Genomic DNA, 24,018 nt, shown 5'->3' with positions numbered 1-24,018 from the left:
AATTCAGATACAATTGAAAGAAGACAGCATACTTATATTATTTATATTGAGAGCCGATAAAAATATTTATTTCTGAGCTAATATTTTATATTGCACCTCTTTAAAAAAATTTATTTATAAAGTATTTGTTTAATTATATAATATAATAATATAATAATATAATTTTTAATCAAAACATCACATACCAATGCTCAAGCTCGTATGACAATAAAAACAATGATAAATTATTAAATTAAGGCCATGTGTAACGAGCAATACGATATTATTTTATTATTGATATTACTTTATTATTGATATTTTATTATTGATATTACTCACTACGTTCCAGCGACTCCCTTCTTCCAAAATGTTATGGTCTCCCAAAAATACACAAGGAGAATACTCCATTTAGAGTAATTGTGTCATCGATTAATACCACGCTTTACTCGATAGCCACATTTTTACATAAAATCATTTCAAATAGTATTCCTACGGGAAAAAGTAATGTAAATAATAGTTTTGAACTTTACAGCAAGCTAGCGGGTAAGAAAATTGGTGCGGAAGATATTCTAATATCATTAGACGTGGTTTCACTATTCACTAACATTCCGATAGATCTTGCAATAGAAAGTGTGAGCAATAGATGGAATTATATCAATACACATACATTAATTCCAAAAAATGAATTCATTTCCATGGTTAAATTTATATTGTCGTCAACATACTTCACATTCAATGACATTGTATACAAGCAAGTTTATGGCACACCTATGGGTTCCCCGTTATCGCCAATAATTGCTAATATTGTTATGCAAGATCTTGAAGAATCAATAATTAATGAATTGGACATCGGTATTGGAATATATTATAGATATGTAGACGACATTATTATGGTGGCACCAAAGAATAAAATTGATAGCGTATTGAATAAGTTTAATAGTTACAATCAACGACTACAATTTACGATTGAATACGAAATTAATAGAAGCATAAATTTTCTAGATTTAAACATTAAAATAATAGACAACATCATACACTTAGATTGGTTTCAAAAAAAGACATGTTCAGGTAGAGTACTATCTTTTTAATCGAGTCACCCTATGTGCCATAAAATAGGAGTAATTTATAATCTTATTAATAGGGCATTGTTATTATCTCATCCCATATATCATAAGAAAAATTTAGAACTGTGTATTAAAATATTATTGGACAACGGTTACCCTATTTATTTAATCTTTAAAGAAATAAATAAGAGAATAAGAGTTTTAAACAATGGTCAGTTTAACAACAATAGAAAAAAAGAAATTGCAGAAGATAACAGCAAGAAAAAATTTTTCGTCATTCCATACATTAATAACATTTCTGAGACAATAGCATCGACAATAAAAAAATCAGATTTCAGAGTAGGATACCGTTGTCTAAATAATCTTAACAAATTAATTAAAGTCCACAAGGACAAAAACGTGCATAACAATAATAATAATGTTGTCTACAAAATTAATTGTAAGGATTGTGAAGCTTCGTATGTTGGGCAAACCAAAAGAAAATTACGCACTAGACTAAAAGAGCATATGAATAATATTAAATTTGATTCCTCCAAGCATTCTGTGGTCTCTGAACATATTATGGATAAAAAACATGCTTTTGATTGGGATAACGTTAAAATACTTGATATTGAATCTAATTATTATAAAAGACTTATCTCGGAAATGATACACATCAAGGAACAAAGGCATGGTATAAATAATAACACAGACACCGAATTGCTTAACAACGCGTATTTCGACATTCTAGAAGAAATATCGAATTTTTAGACTTATGTAAATGTTTATTTTGTGAGATCTGACACCTATTTATTCGACTTTTTAAAAGACTAGACAACAGTCAAGTACTAACAATAAGGCCAACAACAATTAGAAGCATCGTCATCTCAAGTTATTTGGAACAATTTTTAACAAATATCAAATAATTTGGAGAGGATGAACATAATCATTGCCAGATCGAGGGACTTTCGTCAAATAACGATAAGTGGTTCATTTGGAGTAATGTATAAGTGTCACTCCAAGTTTTTATTAATAATTCTAATATATTTTATGAATAACCGGACGAATCATTCTGCTTCTAATTGGGTTCTTACTTTGTTGAACTATTTTAATGGTCTCAATTCATTGTAAATATATTTTGCGTTTTAACTATGACTCAACTATATAACTTATATTGACTATGTATTGCGGATTTTTTATTAGAATTTTATGTATTTATTTATTATCGTTATTTATTATCACTATTTTTTTGCGCACTGAAGAGGAGCAAGTAGAGCTCGAAACGTTTGTATAATTATTATTTCAAATTAAGAATTTTCTTCTCAATAATAAAATAATATCGTATTGCTCGTTACACATGGCCTTAATTTAATAATAATATAATAATTAAACATAGTTTCAATCACTTTACTTTTTAAATATATTGCATTTTTATTTACTTTAAAATATTTATTGTTTATTATAAATTAAGCAAACGAATTAAATATAAACTTTTTTCAAAAATAGTGAATCTTTATTTGTTTTAAAATGTTTATTACTCAGCGCTATAGAAAAGTTATATATTTTACTTATAATCATCAATTATTTATTTTATCAATTATTTATTTATTTTTGTAAAACTGGCTACTTTTGGTGGTCCTAGCTTAAACACCATCCAAATAAATAAGTGAATAAATAAATATCAGATTTTATTATTTATTACTTTATTTGTTTTTATTTTTTTTTTTAGTTTTCTACGTTTAATTATTTAAAATATATATATTTATTTAAATATATTCTATAATAAAAAAATGATTCGATTGCCAGTTGAAAAATAAAGTTTAATTAAATATATACTATTATATCAAAAGTGCAAAAAAAAGGAAAGATAATTAATTTCTTTATTTATATAAATTTTATTTATATAAAATTCTATTATTTATATAAATATTCTAGCTAAATAAATAATAAAATTATACACAATTTTTGTTGCTTTAACTATATTTAAGAAAAATATATAATTTTTATATGAAATTTTTTAACCTTTAAATACGTAATTTACTTACTCATTGTCAATTGATTCGACTTTAGATTTATCTTCATCACTTAATAAATTTTCAAAATCTTATTGTAATGTTTCCAAATCTTCGCTGGAGGAACCCATTTTTTAAATATTATTTTATTTTTATTTTTTATAATAATTTTTTACTTATTTTAACTTATAGTTTTATTTCAGAATTTCAAAAATTGAAAACATTAAACATTTGATATCTCGTTAATTTTTGTTTAAATTACCAAATTCAAGAAGTTAAAAATTTAATATATATATATATATATACAGGATGTGTCATTTTAAGTGTGCACTCCACATAACTCTTTTAGTTTTGATTTTAGAGCAAAATGTCTCAGACATAAATTATTTATAAATTCATACATAAAATATCATTTTGTAAAATGTAGATGAAAAAGTATTTGGCATATGAATATACATATACATATATAGTTATCATCCTTGTTTTGTATATATCGATAATAAATAATAAATTTTTATATTATTTTTACTTTTAAAACAAATTAGTTTTTATAACCATAATATTACTTCTGCTCTTATTAGCTTTTTATATGTCTAATACTGTATTTGAATTAAAGAGCATTTAATTAGTATATTGTTTTAAAATAAAATTTTTAAAAAATAATTTATGATTAATTTATTATTAATGTATATAGAAATGGAGGAAAAAAGATAATATATAATTAAAAAATACTTCTCTCTTTTTTTCTTTTTAAAAGATTTTTTTTATATAATATATAAAATATAAAAAAAAATATTACTAGCACTTTTAAAAATGAAAATAATGTATAACTTACACAGTTGAGTCATACATTTAGATTATGTCAAAAACATTACTTGGCGTAAATAATTCATCTGGATTTCTCAATTGTTCAATTTCCTCGTGTATACTTTGTGGTTCCCTTTGTATTTCCATTAAATTACTTTCCGTAGGAATTCTACAGCGTATAATAAATGTTTTGTTATATTATAATTGTAATGATATTATTATTGTAAAAAAATGATTAAACTTATTGTTTTATTTTTATTAAATTATAGAAAAAATTATTTAAAAGAAATTTAATATTATATGACATTAAATAATTTATAAATTATAAAAGTTAGAAACGATTAAGAATAATAATTCAGAGATGAATAGAGAAATAAATCATTAATAAAAGGACATATAAAATTTTTAATATTATGATCGTAGATAAATAATTGAATTATGTTAGACGATAATTGTTAAAGAACGCAAAAAAAGTAATGTCAAAAATTATAAAAAAATTACTCATGAGAACGTGTAACCACATTGATTCAAGTAGTTAAAACGAATCAAGAATACATTTATGCATTATAGCTAAATAAATAATAAAATTATACACAATTTTTGTTGCTTTAACTATATTTAAGAAAAATATATAAATGTAAATTTAACATATATAAGATAGGCAATAAGAGCCAAATCGCGGATGACAGTGCGTTATTCTAAACGAAACTAAATTTTTTTTCCCCTAAATCTCCCCCCTAAATCCCTCGATTCCCGATTATGCGACTTTCGGATCTATATTTTTCTCTCGCATTTATTTCTTTAGGGGGAATAGGGGATACATGGAATTAAAAATCTCTTGTAGAGATTATTCCTAAATAGTAAAGCGCGGACACTCATTATATTTAACCAATTATATTTAACCAATTATATTTAACCAATTAATTTTAATTCAATCTTACATTACACTCTGAACTCTGAATCTTGAATATAGACGTAAGCCATATATTACTCTGTGTAACGTCCAGACAAATTTCAAAATTTCAATCTTCTTCAATCATTAATTTTTTTAACCTATTAGTCATGACAATCTTTAACTTGCATGAAAGACCGGTATTAACGAATATTTAATCACAAATATAACCACTCGTAGGCTAAGACATGTCTTCTCACAAAAAACAATATAAAAACAACATCTATAATACTAACTAAATATGGTATAATATATTATAATATAATATAAATATAATATATTTAGTTTAATAAGAAAAATCCTCATTGATTATTTGTGAGAAAACCTAAAATAAGGTTAAGAACGTATATATGTATATACATACGGATATATATATATGTATATATATGTCAAAGGGTTTGCTCCGAGACACTTCCCGACACTTATTGACATATTCCGAGACATTTGCAGGCTTCCGGGCCTGACCTGGAAGAATTATATGTCAAATGACAGTTTCCGGGACAGTCCTGGAAGACTTATGTATATACATATAGGAATTGCATATTTAAACGTATATACAAGGGAAACAGACATATATATATATATATATATATATATATATATATATATATATATGTCAATCGTATACTTTGACGACACTATATATATTCTCTGGCGATTTCAATGACTGTATAAGACATATAGTATTCTCTGGCGATTTCAATGACTGTATAAACATATAGTATTCTCTGGCGATTTCAATGACTGTATAAGACATATAGTATTCTCTGGCAATTTCAATGACTGTATAAGACATATAGTATTCTCTGGCAATTTCAATGACAGTATAAGATATAATATTTGACATATAATACAATTATTTTTTTTTCTCTTTTTTTTCATTACAAATAATTTGAACGACTTAAATGAATTGTAATTACTTATTTTTGAATAAATTTCGATTAATTATACAGATTGACTATTACGATATAATATTCATTTTACTAATATTAAATATGTATTATTCAATAGTATTAAATTTTAAATATGTACACGATATATATATATATATATATTAACACACAAAACTTCTTATAAATACATTTACTTATAATTAAAACGGTAATACCTGAAAATATATATATATATATATATAAATTTAACGTATAAGACGGGCAACAAGAGCCAAATCGCGGATGACAATGCGTTATCCTAACGAAACTAAATAATTTTTCCGTTAGATTTAAATACCGGTGCACAAGGCACCAAATTTTACTTGGACACGGCCAAGATTTTAAAATATGAAATAATCTCATATTTGAGATTTAATTTCAATACCCCCTTTAACCCCCCTACGGAAAATAAATAAATGAATGCAAGAGAAAAATATGTTTCTCTTGCATTCATTTATTTATTTTCCGTAGGGGGGTTAAAGGGGGTATTGAAATTAAATCTCAAATATGAGATTATTTCATATTTTAAAATCTTGGCCGTGTCCAAGTAAAATTTGGTGCCTTGTGCACCGGTATTTAAATCTAACGGAAAAATTATTTAGTTTCGTTAGGATAACGCATTGTCATCCGCGATTTGGCTCTTGTTGCCCGTCTTATACGTTAAATTTATATTTATATTACAGAGCCTTGTTAAAACTCTTATATATATATATATATATATATATATATCGCTTATAAAGAAGTATACTAAATAATTAAATAATTATGTATGAAAGCTGCTTTACTATGTGAACTCGACTTTACTCGCAAGGAAACATCCAGAAGATTCTAGAAGGCTCTAGAACGATAGCGTGATGCAATGCATGATGCAATGCTGAAACACGTTGCCACCTGCAAATCGATTACAGAAGACCGTCAAGAAATATCACTACCAAGAATAAAGAAGGCCCGTTGCAAGCCGCATAGCGGTGAGTCACTAAAGAAGCACCGCTATCGCTACTGAGAATACAATAAGGAAAGTCGGAGCGCATAACGATAAGTCAGTAAAGGAGCACCGCTATCGCTACTGAGAATAAAAGACGATTGGAAACCGTTAGCGATGAGTCACCTAGGAACACCGCTATCGCTACTAAGAAGCTATCTCTCCGGGACTTACCCGACACAATCTCTACTAAGAACAAATTATCTCCGGTACTTCCCCGGCACATCTCACTTGCCATTGGCTAGGCCGCATCGACCGATGGGAGGAGCGAGCCACATTTTACGGTATATAAACCCTGCTCCCGGCACGGAACGGCAGTGATCCACCGAAAGTCGTCAAGTTCAGTACTTTCAACTGCAGTCAACCAACCAGCTATTACTACGGAATCCTGAAGACAACGAGACATAGCCGTCATTTCGGACCGAGGTACCGAGGCTTCTCAGATCTCCAGACTCAGAGGGAAGAACACAGTAGCGAAGTGTACCATAGCAAGGCACATAAGACATTGTCTAACCTTGTGAGTATTTAAGCCAGTTCACATATCCCTAAATAGTAAAGCGCGGACACTCATTATATTTAACCAATTATATTTAACCAATTAATTTTAATTCAATCTTACATTACACTCTGAACTCTGAATCTTGAATATAGACGTAAGCCATATATTACTCTGTGTAACGTCCAGACAAATTTCAAAATTTCAATCTTCTTCAATCATTAATTTTTTTAACCTATTAGTCATGACAATCTTTAACTTGCATGAAAGACCGGTATTAACGAATATTTAATCACAAATATAACCACTTGTAGGCTAAGATATGTCTTCTCACAAAAAACAATATAAAAACAACATCTATAATACTAACTAAATATGGTATAATATATTATAATATAATATAAATATAATATATTTAGTTTAATAAGAAAAATCCTCATTGATTATTTGTGAAAAAACCTAAAATAAGGTTAAAAACGTATATATGTATATACATACGGATATATATATATGTATATATATGTCAAAGGGTTTGTTCCGAGACACTTCCCGACACTTATTGACATATTCCGAGACATTTGCAGGCTTCCGGGCCTGACCTAGAAGAATTATATGTCAAATGGCAGTTTCCGGGACAGTCCTGGAAGACTTATGTAAATACATATAGGAATTGCATATTTAAACGTATATACAAGGGAAACAGACATATATATATATGTATATATGTCAATCGCATACTTTTACGACACTATATATATTCTCTGGCGATTTCAACGACTGTATAAGACATATAGTATTCTCTGGCAATTTCAATGACAGTATAAGATATAATATTTGACATATAATACAATTATTTCTTTTTTTTTTTCTTTTTTTTTCATTACAAATAATTTGAACGACCTAAATGAATAGTAATTACTTATTTTTGAATAAATTTCGATTAATTATACAGATTGACTATTACGATATAATATTCATTTTACTAATATTAAATATGTATTATTCAATAGTATTAAATTTTAAATATATATCGCTTATAAAGAAGTATACTAAATAATTAAATAATTATGTATGAAAGCTGCTTTACTATGTGAACTCGACTTTACTCGCAAGGAAACATTCAGAAGATTCTAGAAGGCTCTAGAACGATAGCGTGATGCAATGCATGATGCAATGCTGAAACACGTTGCCACCTGCAAATCGATTACAGAAGACCGTCAAGAAATATCTCTACCAAGAATAAAGAAGGCCCGTTGCAAGCCGCATAACGATAAGTCAGTAAAGGAGCACCGCTATTGTTACTGAGAATAAAAGACGATTGGAAACCGTTAGCGATGAGTCACCTAGGAACACCGCTATCGCTACTAAGAAGCTATCTCTCCGGGACTTACCCGACGCAATCTCTACTGAGAACAAATTATCTCCGGTACTTCCCCGGCGCATCTCACTTGCCATTGGCTAGGCCGCATCGACCGATGGGAGGAGCGAGCCACATTTTACAGTATATAAACCCTGCTCCCGGCACGGAACGGCAGTGATCCCGCCGCAGTCAAGAAGTAAAGTTATCCAGCAACCAACCAAGCAATTACTACGGAGCTCTGAAGACATCGAGACATAGCCGCCATTTCGGATCAAGGTACCGAGGCTCCTCAGCTCTTCAACTCAGAGGGAAGAACATAGTAGCGAAGTGTACCATCTCAAGGCACATAAGACATTGTCTAACCTTGTGAGTATTTAAGCCAGTTCACATATCCCTAAATAGTAAAGCGCGACGGACACTCATTATATTTAATCATTATATTTAATTAATTATTTAACCACTGAATCTCAAACTCAATCTTATTTCACATTACGAACTCTGAATTTGAATACAGACATAAGCCATATATTACTCTGATTTACGATTCGTATCTGCATACGCCTGCGTTACAATCGTTTATATATTCAATATTTTACTCGATACTATTTAACTATATTTAACCGATATCGCATGTCTATTTAACTTGTTGTACTTGCAATATAAATATATTATATATGTATTTTATTGTATTACTGCTCACTTATATATGCATGTAATCCCGTATCCTACTACCTATTAGCGAATTGAATAACGCTAATTCCTCAGTACACATTAGAATATTATATCCTGTCAGAAGGTAAATTCGCAAATCATCTCAGAGATGCACGTTTAGTAAAGTGAACGTAGCATTAGCCTAATAAGACCAGGACCTGAGAACCCGGAATAACCGGATGTATACCTACCTTTCTATTCTTTTATGCTTTTAATACCTTGCACTTTCCAATAATTGCGAATTACTTTACCACACCGACTGACAGTGATCTTGCATATTGATATTTAAATTTATTTGACAAGTGTACTCCACCTTACCCTATTTGCTACTATTAAAACCATACCCTGTCATAAGGTAAATTCGTTACTACGATTATGAGATGCACGTTCTGTAAAGTGAACGTCGCATTAACCTTCGGGGACCGGAATCCACGGGCAACCGTACATTTCTTCACCCTTCCCTGCTTACTCTCTCTCTCTCTGCTTTACAAACCTAACGAATTACTTTACCAAACCAAATGACAGTGGTCTTAATGATTATTAAAAATAATTAATTCATAATTTACAATTCAATTATTGATGCTTGAAGCTACACGTATTAATACTCTTAATATAGATAGCAGTCTTAACAGACAGTCAGTGACAAATCATTTTAAAAAAAAATGACGGCAATAGTGATTTTCTGGAATTGTTGTCTAACGATAGTTCTGCTCTGCATCCGAAAAAAGCATGTGTTATTCCGCTACCATATGTAGAAGATGTTAGTGATGATATTAAACGTTCACTTAAAAAATTTAACCTGAATGTGGTCTACAGTATGCCTAAGAAATTAAATACTTTGATAAAACGTGGAAAAGACAAATTAAACAACAAGTTTTGAACTAATGTAGTGTATAAGATTGATTGTAAAGATTGTGATGCTTCTTATATCGGCCAAACAAAGAGGCATTTATGTACGCGGATTAAAGAACATTTCAATAACATAAAATTGCATACAACTAATCACTCAGTCATTAGTAAACATAAATGTGAATTTGGACACGAATTTAATTGGACATCGCCAATCATTTTACATAACGAGAAACACATAAGAAAGAGAGAGATTGCTGAAATGTTCTTAATTAAGAAGCATGACAACACAATTAACTTACAAAGGGACACTGAAAATTTGACAAATATTTATGATAAAATTATAAAGGTCGTATAGATTTCTTTTTAACTGTGTCAATTTAGTTGTTGACTGGGCATCATACTGATGAGACGTGTTTCTTCTTTTTCCTTATTTATATTTATTACTATGATAATTTATTAGATTCTTTTTAAGTACAATTTGATCAGTACATCGTTTATTAATTAAGTACGTCCTTTGTAATTCTAATTTATATTTTATTATTATTTATTATAAATGCGTTCTAAATGTAAAAACTACTGTCTTTTTGTTTATAGTGTATTTCACTTGATAAGGACCACAACCAAATGGTCGAAACGTTGTGAATTTAATTAAATAAACTGGCTAGTTACGTCGATTTAACTCTACCAATTTATATTTACCACTAGCGATATATATACTATTCCTAAATTATTAAAAATAATTAAAATTAAAAAAATTTTTTTAAATATATATAAATTAAAAATGAAAAAAATTAAAAAAGAAAAATTTTTTTTAAATTAAAAAATAAAAAAAACTTGACGAAAAATCATAGTAGATTAAAACATTTTAAAACTTTAAGTTTTAACTTTAACCCGGAGTCGCTGATTTAAAAAAAATTTTTTATCTTTCTCTTCTATGCTTTAGAAATGGACACATTGATTTCTTCCTTAATATTACATATTTTTGACACTGGACCTTGATAAAAAAGTTTCTCACGAAAAATTCTACTTGAATTTTATAAAGTACAATATTTTTGCTACAAAACGCTATTTTTAAAATTTTCTTACGACCTTTTTTTAAGTGAGTTACATAATTTTAAAGGTAAACCTTTATTTTATTTTTATATATCGAGACTCGGCGAAAAAAAAATCGTAAAAAAAAAATTAAAGAAGCATTTTACAGCTTGCAATTTTAACATTAATGTATTATTGGTAATTTTTAAAATTTTTTTAATTTCTTTGTTCTGTGCTAAAAACAAACATATAGTTTTGCTTTATAAAATTATGTATTTTTGGCACTTTGATAAAAAAGTTTATCTTGAAAAATTCTACTTATATTTCATAAACTATAACATTTTGCCTACAAAACGCTACTATTTAAATTTTCTTACGATTTTTTTTTTGACCGGGTTATTAATTTTAAAACTAAATCTGTATTTTTTAGAAATGATGTTCATGCTCGACGAAAAATCATCGTAGACAAAAAATTAAAAAAGCATTTTATAGCTTGAAGGTATATAGTTATATGTGTTAAGTTTAAACTTAAATAGAATCCAAGTGAACAGACCACTTCTATACTACTGCTCCATCCTCTGTCCTCCTCCCTCTTCTATTCAATTTGCTCTCTTAAGATGTGATGCAACTAAATCTTATTAATTATTCAATTTGCTCTCTTAAGATGTGATGCAACTAAATCTTGTTAATTATTGATGATTTATCGTGATTTTTTTTAATTGACGCAATAGGGTGTGACTCTTCAAATATGACACACTTTACATATGATTTAAATATTAAGATTTATTCTGATTTTGGAATACATTAAAATTATATTTGTAATTATTCTTCAATTGAAAAACTCACTGATATTTTTTATCTTGAGAGATAACGACTACTTCTTGTGATTTATAATCGATTTTCCAAAGAACAACATTTGCATTTATTATTTATTTTTTTTTTTTTTTATTATAAATCACCCAAGGAAGCCATTAGTTATACATACACATACACACGATGTGCAAAATCCAACCGGCAACCTCCACATAATGCACATTGGGTAACGCTAATATCGGTGATACGCGTCATTTTTCAAGAAAAAAGGTTGTCTTTGAAATCGGTGAAAAAAAATTGTAAAAAAATTTTAAAAAAAGTATTTTGTAAATAAAATGTTGTAGTTTATAAAACATGAGTTAAATTTTTTCGAAAAAAATTTTTCATGAAACTGCGGTGTGTCAAACATATGCAATTTTAAAGAACAAATCATTATTTTTAAATTTAGCATTAAATAAAAAAGATAAAAAACTTTTTATAACCACCGATATCGCGTTAAAGTTAATATTTCGAGCTTTAAAATGCTTTTTTAATCTTTTGTCTATGATGATTTTTCATCGAGTTACGACATAATCTCCAAAAAATACAAGGTTTATTTCAAAATCGTGAAAATCGGTCAAAAAAAAGCATAGGAAACTTTTAAAAAAAGCATCTTGTAACAAAAATATTGTACTTTCTGAAACGATAGTTGAATTTTTCGAAAAAAATTTTTTTTATCGAGTTTCAAGTTGTCAAAGATACGTAATTTTAAGAAACAAAACAGTGTGTTTGTTTTCAAAGCATACAATAGGGAAGATTAACAAAATTAAAAAATCCATTGACTGTGCGTTAAAGTTGAAACTTTGAGCTTTAAAACACTTTTTTAATATTTGTCCTACGATGATTTTTTTGCCGAGTTTCAACAGTTTAAAAATGGCCTAGTTTTTAAAGTTTAAAAAGTATTCCTATTTTTCTTGACTAGTTTATTTTTTTATTAATGTTTTCTCTATAAAAAAATTATAAAGAACATTCTTCATAAAATATTGCAATTTAAACGCAATATTTTTTTAAGTAACTTTTAATCAGGGTTGGGTAATAACTAGTTAATTAGTTAAACATTAAAAAAAGGTAAGAGTTAATAATTTTTAACTTAACTTAGTTAATTTAAAATGTATTAATTTTTAACTTTAGCTAGTTATTTTTGACCTTGAATTTAACTTTTTATTAACTTTTTATCAACTTTTATTAACTTTTTTTTCTAACAAAAAGTTAAATTTTTTAAATGTCTGAATATAACATTACTGTTTCTTTTATAAGTTATAAACGTATTATTTGTAAATTGAAGTATTAGATTGTTCGGAAAGTTTGTTTCAATATAAATTCTCTGGTTTATTATAATTATTCCTTGGTTTATTGTATTAGAAAATATTATTATTGGGCTACCGACGAGGTCACCGTTATCTCCCATATTAGCTGATACGGTTATATGAATGATTTGGAAACACAATGCTTAAAGAAGTTGGATTTTAGTGCGTCTCTATACTTTAGATATGTGGATGATATTTTTGCGGTGATTCTTTGCGATAAAATTGATACTATTCTGACTACTTTTAATAACTATCACGATCGCTTAAAATTCACACATAAAATTGAAGAGAACAACATGATTAATTTTTTAAATACTACAATCTTGAGGAAAGATGTAGCATTAATCACTAATTGGTATCAGAAATCAACATTTTCAGGTAGTTACATAAATTAGTTTTCAAATCATCCATATAAATATAAAATTAACACTACCATAAATTTAGTTAACCACGCAATTTTATTGTCTAATGACCAATTTCACAAAAAGAATTGTAGGATATTCGGGAGAGATATAAATTTAATTGTTTTGAAAATACGTTTATTCTGTCACCAAGTCAGAATCGAGAGAGAGCCTCTCGACCGGGCAATCGTCTTATATATGTTTTTCAAAAAAGAACGGTTCCTCGAAAGTCACTAATCACGCGAAGACACGAATTTGGCAGATTTTGGGGCGACGAAAAAGATAAATATGTACACCGGACAAATACACAAAAGAATACAAAAGCGATGCCCGACAATAACATTCGGCCGCGATAACATACATGATCTCAACGATGAGTATAACGTCTCGTCAAATAAAATTTTATTTAAAAACTTGAGTTTTTTACGGATTACATCAGTTGATGATATACTCATATATAAGAACGTAGATATTTGAGAATCACCAGACAGAATTTAAAAAAGGTAAGAATCTTCTCTTGACCGTACTGGCAAATATTATTTATTCAATAAAAATAAAATATCGACGGCAATCGGAGCCTGTGCAGATGACATGCACAAAATTAATAAATTAAAATGAGATCTCAAATCAAACTCATTTATTAAATTCTAAACGTTTCGACCCACTTCGGGTCTTCTTCAGTAGCTGCAAAATACAAAGAAACAAAAATAGAAGATAATCGGTACAATCAGAAAATTATAAAACTCGTATACATACAATCCGCAAATAAATTAAATATCATTCTCCTCCCTATTCAAACCGTCCGGCCGTCGGAGTGTCTCCCTAACGGTGACCATCGTCAGGAAGGAAGTAGAGCCGTGACTCCCTTACCAACACTAATCAACATGGTATAAATTAAACGAAGAACAATTCACAAGAATTAAAAATTAAAAACCGGGAAGAACACTCACCCCGACAGCAAAAACAGAGAGAAGACGATGCTACACGTGACACATCACTCTAACGACTGTGCGGTATTCTACCTCGACACAGTCGATACATATATACGCAAAAAACAAATATAAAAATAAAATATGAAAATAAAAATAAAAATAAAAACAACTAAACTAATCGGCACTCATGTCAAAAGTCTAACAAAAAAACCTGGCTATGTAAAATCGCAAAGCTAGATTTTGGTAAATTTTTCTATTAACAGATCAAGATTCTCCTTTAATTTATCAGTGTCGCTATGTAAATTTAAACTATTCCTCTGACGTTTTATGTGGATCATTTCGGATATCAAACGTTTACCTAAAAAAGGCTCCTCGTCTAAGACTTTTACATCCTCCCAATTAAATTCATGGTTCAATAATCTATGTTCCGATATGACTGATAATTGTGACGCGTTTCTTTTTATGTTGTTGCGATGTTCTTTCATCCTAGTTTTCAACAATCTACCCGTCTGCCCTACGTACGACGCATCACAATCCATACAATCAATTTTATAAACTACATTATTATGGAGTTCCCTTGGTAACTTATCCTTGTGTACTTTAATGAATTTACGGAGACTGTTAATTGCTGTATATGATGGAATGACATCCAAATCACGTGTAATGTCCTCGATTCTCTTCGATACATTATTAATATACGGAATATTAAAGTACGAAACTTTTCATCATCATCATTGCGGATATCACGTTGCAAGATTTGGAGAGTAGAGCGATTGCTGCGATTCCATTGTCATTTCCATTTTATTTTAGATATGTTGACGATATCGCGTTGGCGGCCCCACCCTCCATGCTTAAAATAGTTTTAAACACTTTCAATTCTTTCCATCCTAGATTGCAGTTCACCATAGAGGAGGGGGTTGACAACCGATTGAATTTTTTAGATGTGACCATTATTATAAATAATGGGAGCATTGAGTTTGATTTGTTTCATAAGCCGACGTATTCAGGTAGATATTTAAATTTTGAATCGCAGCATCCTCTCTGTCATAAAAAAGGCACCATTATCAGCCTCATAGATAGAGTTTTTTGGCTATCTCATCCGAAATTCCATAAAGGTAACTTTGAGTCTATGATTGGAGTTCTTTTGTCTAATAATTATCCTCTCAATTTGATATTTCATACTTTGCAAGCGCGGTTAAAAAAGTTGTTCTTCCGCTATAATAATAAGTTGCATAACAATAGAGCAAATATATGCAATGACAAGATTCCAACGCAGAAAAAAGTTTCGTACTTTAATATTCCGTATATTAATAATGTATCGAAGAGAATCGAGGACATTACACGTGATTTGGATGTCATTCCATCATATACAGCAATTAACAGTCTCCGTAAATTCATTAAAGTACACAAGGATAAGTTACCAAGGGAACTCCATAATAATGTAGTTTATAAAATTGATTGTATGGATTGTGATGCGTCGTACGTAGGGCAGACGGGTAGATTGTTGAAAACTAGGATGAAAGAACATCGCAACAACATAAAAAGAAACGCGTCACAATTATCAGTCATATCGGAACATAGATTATTGAACTATGAATTTAATTGGGAGGATGTAAAAGTCTTAGACGAGGAGCCTTTTTTAGGTAAACGTTTGATATCCGAAATGATCCACATGAAACGTCAGAGGAATAGTTTAAATTTACATAGCGACACTGATAAATTAAATGAGAATCTTGATCTGTTAATAGAAAAATTTACCAAAATCTAGCTTTGTGATTTTACATAGCCAGGTTTTTTTGTTAGACTTTTGACATGAGTGCCGATTAGTTTAGTTGTTTTTATTTTTATTTTTATTTTCATATTTTATTTTTATATTTGTTTTTTGCGTATATATGTATTGACTGTGTCGAGGTAGAATACCGCACAGTCGTTAGAGTGATGTGTCACGTGTAGCATCGTCTTCTCTCTGTTTTTGCTGTCGGGGTGAGTGTTCTTCCCGTTTTTTAATTTTTAATTCTTGTGAATTGTTCTACGTTTAATTTATACCATGTTGATTAGTGTTGGTAAGGGAGTCACGGCTCTACTTCCTTCCTGACGATGGTCACCGTTAGGGAGACACTCCGACGGCCGGACGGTTTGAATAGGGAGGAGAATGATATTTAATTTATTTGCGGATTGTATGTATACGAGTTTTATAATTTTCTGATTGTACCGATTATCTTCTATTTTTGTTTCTTTGTATTTTGCAGCTACTGAAGAAGACCCGAAGTGGGTCGAAACGTTTAGAATTTAATAAATGAGTTTGATTTGAGATCTCATTTTAATTTATTAATTTTGTGCATGTCATCCGCACAGGCTCCGATTGCCGTCGATATTTTATTTTTATTGTAACACAATAATTCGAACCGAGATTAACAGTTTTTTTATATTATTTATTCAATCACAACGTTTCGACCCTTCTTTGAGTCCTTATCAAGTGATCTAGATATACATAGACAGAGATTAATACAATAAAAAACAAAATTACCTCACTAACAATATTACAAAATGATAAAAAAAGCGAAACATACTTGTGAAAATAAAAATAAAATTATAATTTTAAGATGTCAAGAACGAACATAGTGTCGGTTTGACAACACGTCAAGACTCTTAGACCAGTTATTGGAGACTAAACGACCTTTATTATTTTGTCGTAGATATTACTTAGATTGTTGGTATCCTTTTGTAAATTAATAGCGTTTATTATTTCTCTTAATAAAAAACATTTCAGCGATTTCTCTTTTTCTTACGTGTTTTTCACTATGCAAAATAACAGGCGAAGTCCAGTCAAAATCGTGATCGAATTCAATTTATGTTTGCTGATAACTGATAAATTACTCGAATGCATTTTGATGTTGCTGAAATGTTCCTTTACACATGTACAAAGATGTCTCTTTGTTTGTCCGATGTATGACACGTTGCAATCCTTACAATTAATTTTGTAAACTACTTCAGTTTGTTTATCTGTAGGCAGTCTATCCTTGCCGAGTGTAATTAAATAATTCGGTTTTTTAGGAACATTATGTACAACATTAAATCCGATATTTTTAAAAATTCGATCGATATCGCCTAAGCTATTAACATAAGATAGTGAAATAAAAGGAGACTTATCAACAATATTTCGCTCATTACTCGATTCATTCATGTTTCTCTGTTTTAAAAAATTAATTCTTCTAATAACCCAACGATCGATTACATGTTTAGGAAAGCAGTTATTAAATAAAATCTGTTTCACGATATTAATATTTTCGTCGTGAAACTGGTCATTAGATAAGAGAATCGCGTGATCTACAAGATTAAAAATTGTGTTCATTTTATATTTAAAAGGGTGATTGGAAAAGAAATTTATATATCTGTTCGAACACGTTTCCTTCCTGTACCAATTTGTTACAAGCTTTCCATTTGACCGAGAGATCATTGTATTCAAAAAATTAAGACACCCGTCTGATTCCGTCTCATATGTAAAGATTAAACGGTGGTGATAATTATTAAAAGTATTAATTATTTCGTGGATTTTTGTCTTTGGAATAATAGCGAAAATATCGTCAACGTATCTATAATAAGTCGGAACATTAAATCTAAGTTGACTTAAACAATGTGTTTCAAGACCATTCATCACCATGTCTGCCAAGATGGGTGAGAGAGGAGGTCCCATGAGACTGCCAAAGATTTGTTCATAATATTGTTCATTAAAGCTAAAACTAGTAGAATTTAAAATAAATTCGACGGCATATAAGAACTGAGCACGACTAAAATTCGTGTTTTGAGAAATGTCACTCCATCGTTTCTCAATAGCGCGTAAAACTAATTCTTTTGGAATATTAGTGTATAGGGCGGTCATATCTAAAGAAATCAAAGTATTATTGTCGTCAATGATTGTATCTTTTAAATTTGCGGAAAATGTTCAGCCGTCCTTAACGTAAGATTTCGGTAACAAAATAGAACTATGTAAAATATTATGAATATATTTAGCAACATTATATACTAAACTACCTAATGAAGATACAATGATGCATAGAAAAATTTTTTTTTTGTGAACCTTTGGCAGACTATAACAACGTGGTAAATTACCATTAGTGATATTTAATGACTTATATGTGAAATCGTCAATCAAATCGTTATCTTGCCAGGATTTTATTAAGGCGTTGGTCTTTGTAGTTAGTTGTTTGATCGGACTTTTCTTTAGCTTTTTGGAAGTAGATTCGTCATTCAATAACGATTCCATTTTCTGCAAATAATCATTTTTACTCATTACTACGGTGATCTGACCCTTATCAGCTTTGGTGACAAAAATATCTTCATTATTTTTTACAGAGCGAAAAACCTTGTAAGATGTGTCTGTCAGAAGAAGAAATGTGTTTATTTTCACATAAAAACTTTTGGAGAGAATCAGCTACTGAAATTCTGGTGGTTTCTAGTACGTCACTCGGAACGTTCTTGTGATTAATCTCTAAATTCTTTATGTTCTCCAGGACGATATTCATTCGATCTTTACTATTTCCGTGATCTATCGGCAAACCAAATTTGTCACCCAAGCTTAAAAACTCGAACACCTTATCCGGAATAGTTTTACCACTAATGTTCACTAACCACTTAGAATTGTCAATGTTTTTGAACAAGTCCGAAAATGCGTCTTGTTTAGTGCACAATTTGTCAAATTTACTGATAGACTTATTTTTATTAGAAAGTTTAAGGATTGCAACGTGTCATACATCGGACAAACAAAGAGATATCTTTGTACACGTGTAAAGGAACATTTCAGCAACATCAAAATGCATTCGAGTAATTTCTCAGTTATCAGCAAACATAAAATTGAATTCGGTCACGATTTTGACTGGACTTTGCCTGTTATTTTGCATAGTAAAAACACGTAAGAAAAAGAGAAATCGCTGAAATGTTTTTTATTAAGAGAAATAATAACGCTATTAATTTACAAAAGGATACCAACAATCTAAGTAATATCTACGACAAAATAATAAAGGTCGTTTAGTCTTCAATAACTCGTCTAAGAGTCTTGACGTGTTGTCAAACCGACACTATGTTCGTTCTTGACATCTTAAAATTATAATTTTATTTTTATTTTTACAAGTATGTTTCGCTTCTTTTTATCATTTTGTAATATTGTTAGTGAGGTAATTTTGTTTTTTATTGTATTAATCTCTATCTATGTATATCTAGATCACTTGATAAGAACTCAAAGAGGGTCGAAACGTTGTGATTGAATAAATAATAGTTGCCAGTACCTTCGAGAGAAGATTCTAACCTTTTTTATACTCATATATATTTTAGTGAAAAAAATTTTGTTAAAACAAATATCTATCATATTTCGTTTTTCAACTGCAATATTTTGTGTAATTCTGTAATCTTGTACGTTAATCAACTTAAAAAAATATATGTATTACAGATAAAAAAATTTTTTTTTATGTATTGATTATTATTTTAACTCTATGAAATATATTTCCATAACGTAATTTTTTTTAAATGGCTATTTTTCTTATTCGAAACTAAGATAACAGATGAACTCTTTGATAATTATAATTTTATAATGGTTCTGTAAAATTTTTCTATTTTTGTTACCGTACCGGACGGGAAGCCAATATATTGGCTCTGTAAGAGTCGCTTATTTTTCATAGTACAACACTATAATAAAGATATAAAAATACTTACTTCAAATTACAAAAGTTTACAAAAAAATACGCCCATCCTCTAAAGATTAAAGACCTCAGCGAAAATATGAAAAATTCCCTTTCTAAAGCAGGTTTAAAGGTTGTATACTCTGTCCCCAAAAAACTAAATACATTAATTAAACGTAGCAAAGACGAAATTCCAAAGCTTAACCAAATCAAAGTAGTAGAAGTATATAAAATTAATTGTAAAAATTGCGAATTTTCATATATCGGGCACACTAAAAGACACTTAAGTACCTGCATCAAAAAACATAAAAATAATATAAAGATGCATGAGAGTAATTACTCAGTTGTAAGCAATAACATAGAGTTGAATTTGAGTATGAATTCGATTGGGACAATCCGACTATTTTACATAACGAGAGACATACTAAAAAGAGAGAGTTAGCAGAAATGTTTTATATAAAAAAAATTAATAATAAGCCTTTTTTAAACTCGCTGAGGTCTTTAATATAAGACAAAGTAATGCAAGATGTAATGTTAACATTTTTTTGTTTGTCATTTACAATGTGTGATTCGTTTGGATTTTTATTTTGTTTAAGGAAATCTAAATGGTTTTTAATAATTCTATTAACAAGATCAGAAGGGAAACAATTATTGGTCAAAATTTGTTTTACTAATTCAATATTCTTTTTGTGAAATTGGTCATTAGACAATAAAATTGCGTGATTAACTAAATTTATGATAGTGTTAATTTTATATTTATATGGATGATTTGAAAAGTAATTTATGTATCTACCTGAAAATGTTGATTTCTGATACCAATTAGTGATTAATGCTCCATCTTTCCTCAAGATTGTAGTATTTAAAAAATTAATCATGTTGTTTTCTTCAATTTCATGTGTAAAATTTAAGCGATCGTGATAATTATTAAAAGTAGTAAGAATAGTATCAATTTTATTGCAAGGGATCACCGCAAAAATATCATCCACATATCTAAAGTATAGAGACGCACTAAAATCCAACTTCTTTAAGCATTGTGTTTCCAAATCATTCATATAACCATATCAGCTACTATGGGAAACAACGGTGACCTCGTCGGTAGCCCAATAATAATATTTTCTAATATAATAAACCAAGGAATATCCTTTTAATTTTTTTGTATTTACTTGCAAAATACCCTGTATACTTTTATATATTGTCAAATGAACCATATGCAAATATATATATGAAATCACTTTTCCATGCAAAATTCTTGTCAAGATTAAGTTTTGTGTGTTTCTTATATTTAAATATTTAAATTAAATAATGCGGAATCGAGCAATTGTCAATAAATTTTACGCTTATTTATTTGTACTTATATATGTAAAATAAATTATTTATTTATATCGTTTCAAAATAAAGATGAAAAATGCTAATCTAATAAATATACATATACATACATGAAATGTTTTTTATGAAACGGGCCATCTTATCTGCCCAAAAAGACTAATCAAAGAATTTCTTTCAAGGCTTAAATTGTAGCTGTATATATTTAATTTTATTAACAATTTGATCTTTTGGAAAATTCAAATTAGCAAACCCAATATGACAGCAAAAGTTACGAGAAATGTTTAAAAAATTTCATTTTTTGAATAATAAATTATAAATTTATTTCTAAATAAAGTATTACACATATAAAAGGCTAATAAGAGCAGAAGTAATATTACGGTTATAAACACTAATTTATTACATTTAATCAATATGTACTGATAGAAACAATAAAGTTTAAATTAATCTAAAATTATAAAAATAAACTCGAAAGTTAAAACAAATGAGAAAGCAAACGTTTTGATCGAATTTTTCGGATCCTCTTCAGCGCAGTACAAAAAGCAAATTAAAATCACCAAAGTCTAAATGTTTTTAGCGTATAAACGTCTAATAAACATATTTAAACGCGGTTACACCAGTAAACGAAATAAAACGTCGTAAGATTAACATTAATATGATTCTCACTAAGCCATCACATTTACATTACTGTGGGAAGCGATCCTCTCTAGTTTTTTGACTACGAGGTTGGCAGGTGTTAAAATATAAAATATTAATCGCATCATATATTTATGATGTAACAATATTTTAATTGTAACAGTAGCAAAAGTGACGCTAGTGTAATCTTCATGTCAGTAGAACGGCTCAGAGGAAACTTTTTATTTCTAAATTTTTTTAAATTTTCATTCAAAGAGTTAAGATAATTTTTTAGTTTTTCGTAACTTTCGCCGTTATATTAGATCTACCAATTTGAATTTTTAAAGTATGCACGACGAAAAGCGGAAGAAGAAATCGGAAGCTGGACGGAATAAGTTCGAGTCACTCATCACGCGTCAAGTTAACACTCACAATATATTTAATATACTAACACTCAAAAAAAGTACAATTAAAAAGGACGAGAATAATTAACAATAAAAAGAAAAGACGATTTGAGAGTCTAATTACTTTGCGGTCCGCAAGCTACGGAAATGTACTCGAAAAAAAGACAAGCAATCTAATTTTCGTGAAATCGAATCGCACTCTGTTCGCGCCGACAGACTAAACGGAAACAGCCCCACGGTCTCGCGAGGGGAGACTTTTATAGAGACGAAATTCGAGAACGTTCGAGAAAAGAACATGCTAATGTGATTGTTTATTAGTGCAACAGTTAAATATTTGTTATTAATACATACATTTTTTGTCTCCTCTCGCGCGCCTGCGGTGTCGTTTTTAAAGCGAGATAGAGCGAGCGTTTATTTTCGAAGGCACGGGCTAAAAGTATACTCCTGCGGCCGAACGCTAATTTTCTAATGTAGAATTACATTTTTATTTTACTATCATTTGCTTGATGCATGATGCATGAAAAAGGCTACATGCGGATGATTAATGCTTTTACTTTGCAGGTTTCTCAATTTTGAGAGTTCGATTTTGAACACAAAGAAATCTGTTTATTTATAAAAGTAGACATAAATAGCTATGATCTAAGACAAAAAAATGTTAGCAAAAAATTTTAGTTTAAAATTAAAAGGTTTGTAACACAGAGTATTAAACCACAAATAGTTTTGTACAAAACTACATCTATTTGATAATTAGAAAGAAATCATCGTCATTTGTGATTTGTTTATTATTATATTATCTTTATTATTATATGTTCTAATTAATTGCTTTTCGTAAACTTGCGATTTAAACCAACTTTTATTTAAACGCAATATTTTTTTAATCACCTCTAAATTACACTTGAGTAATATTTATTATTATTATTTTTTTATTATTATATGTTATAATTAATTTTTTTTTGTAAACTTACGATTTAAACCTACTTTTATTTAAACGCAATATTTTTTAATCACCTCTAAATTACACTTGAGTAATGTGTTATAGCCCTAAATAACTATAGCGACTTGTATTACATCCACTTGATGACGGATGTCGATCGCGCGAAAAACGCAGACGCTGCGAGATACGCGCGAAACCGAAATTGCCTAAAGTACAAGCAAAGCAAAAGGAATTCAAATTTGCTTCGCTTGCACTCAGGTTTTTGACCAAGAAAACCTGTTGCCAGACACCCCTTCAGAGTAAGAGACCTCCCAAAATCCGTTCATATAAATCGAGCAGGAGACGCGCTTGAGGCAAGTCGTTAATAAAAAGTAACCAAGAGTTCGTAAAACGTAACGCTGTCGCCACTCGAATGTCAGT

General features: G+C 29.2%; 1 long non-coding RNA gene across 1 annotated transcript; it reads left to right on the top strand.

Moving 5' to 3' along the window:
- Nucleotides 1-7,038: 7,038 nt before the first annotated feature.
- Nucleotides 7,039-10,800, top strand: LOC146724257 (uncharacterized). Its single transcript, XR_014924159.1, has 2 exons — nt 7,039-7,224; nt 8,317-10,800. It is a non-coding gene; the product is annotated as an uncharacterized LOC146724257 (long non-coding RNA).
- Nucleotides 10,801-24,018: the final 13,218 nt, after the last annotated feature.

This window comes from Nylanderia fulva, unplaced genomic scaffold (genome assembly GCF_048542155.1).
Source record: "Nylanderia fulva isolate GAGA-0341 unplaced genomic scaffold, ASM4854215v1 Scaffold141, whole genome shotgun sequence".
Classification (NCBI taxonomy): Eukaryota; Metazoa; Arthropoda; class Insecta; order Hymenoptera; family Formicidae; genus Nylanderia; species Nylanderia fulva.
This window is presented reverse-complemented; position numbering and strand designations above follow the sequence as displayed.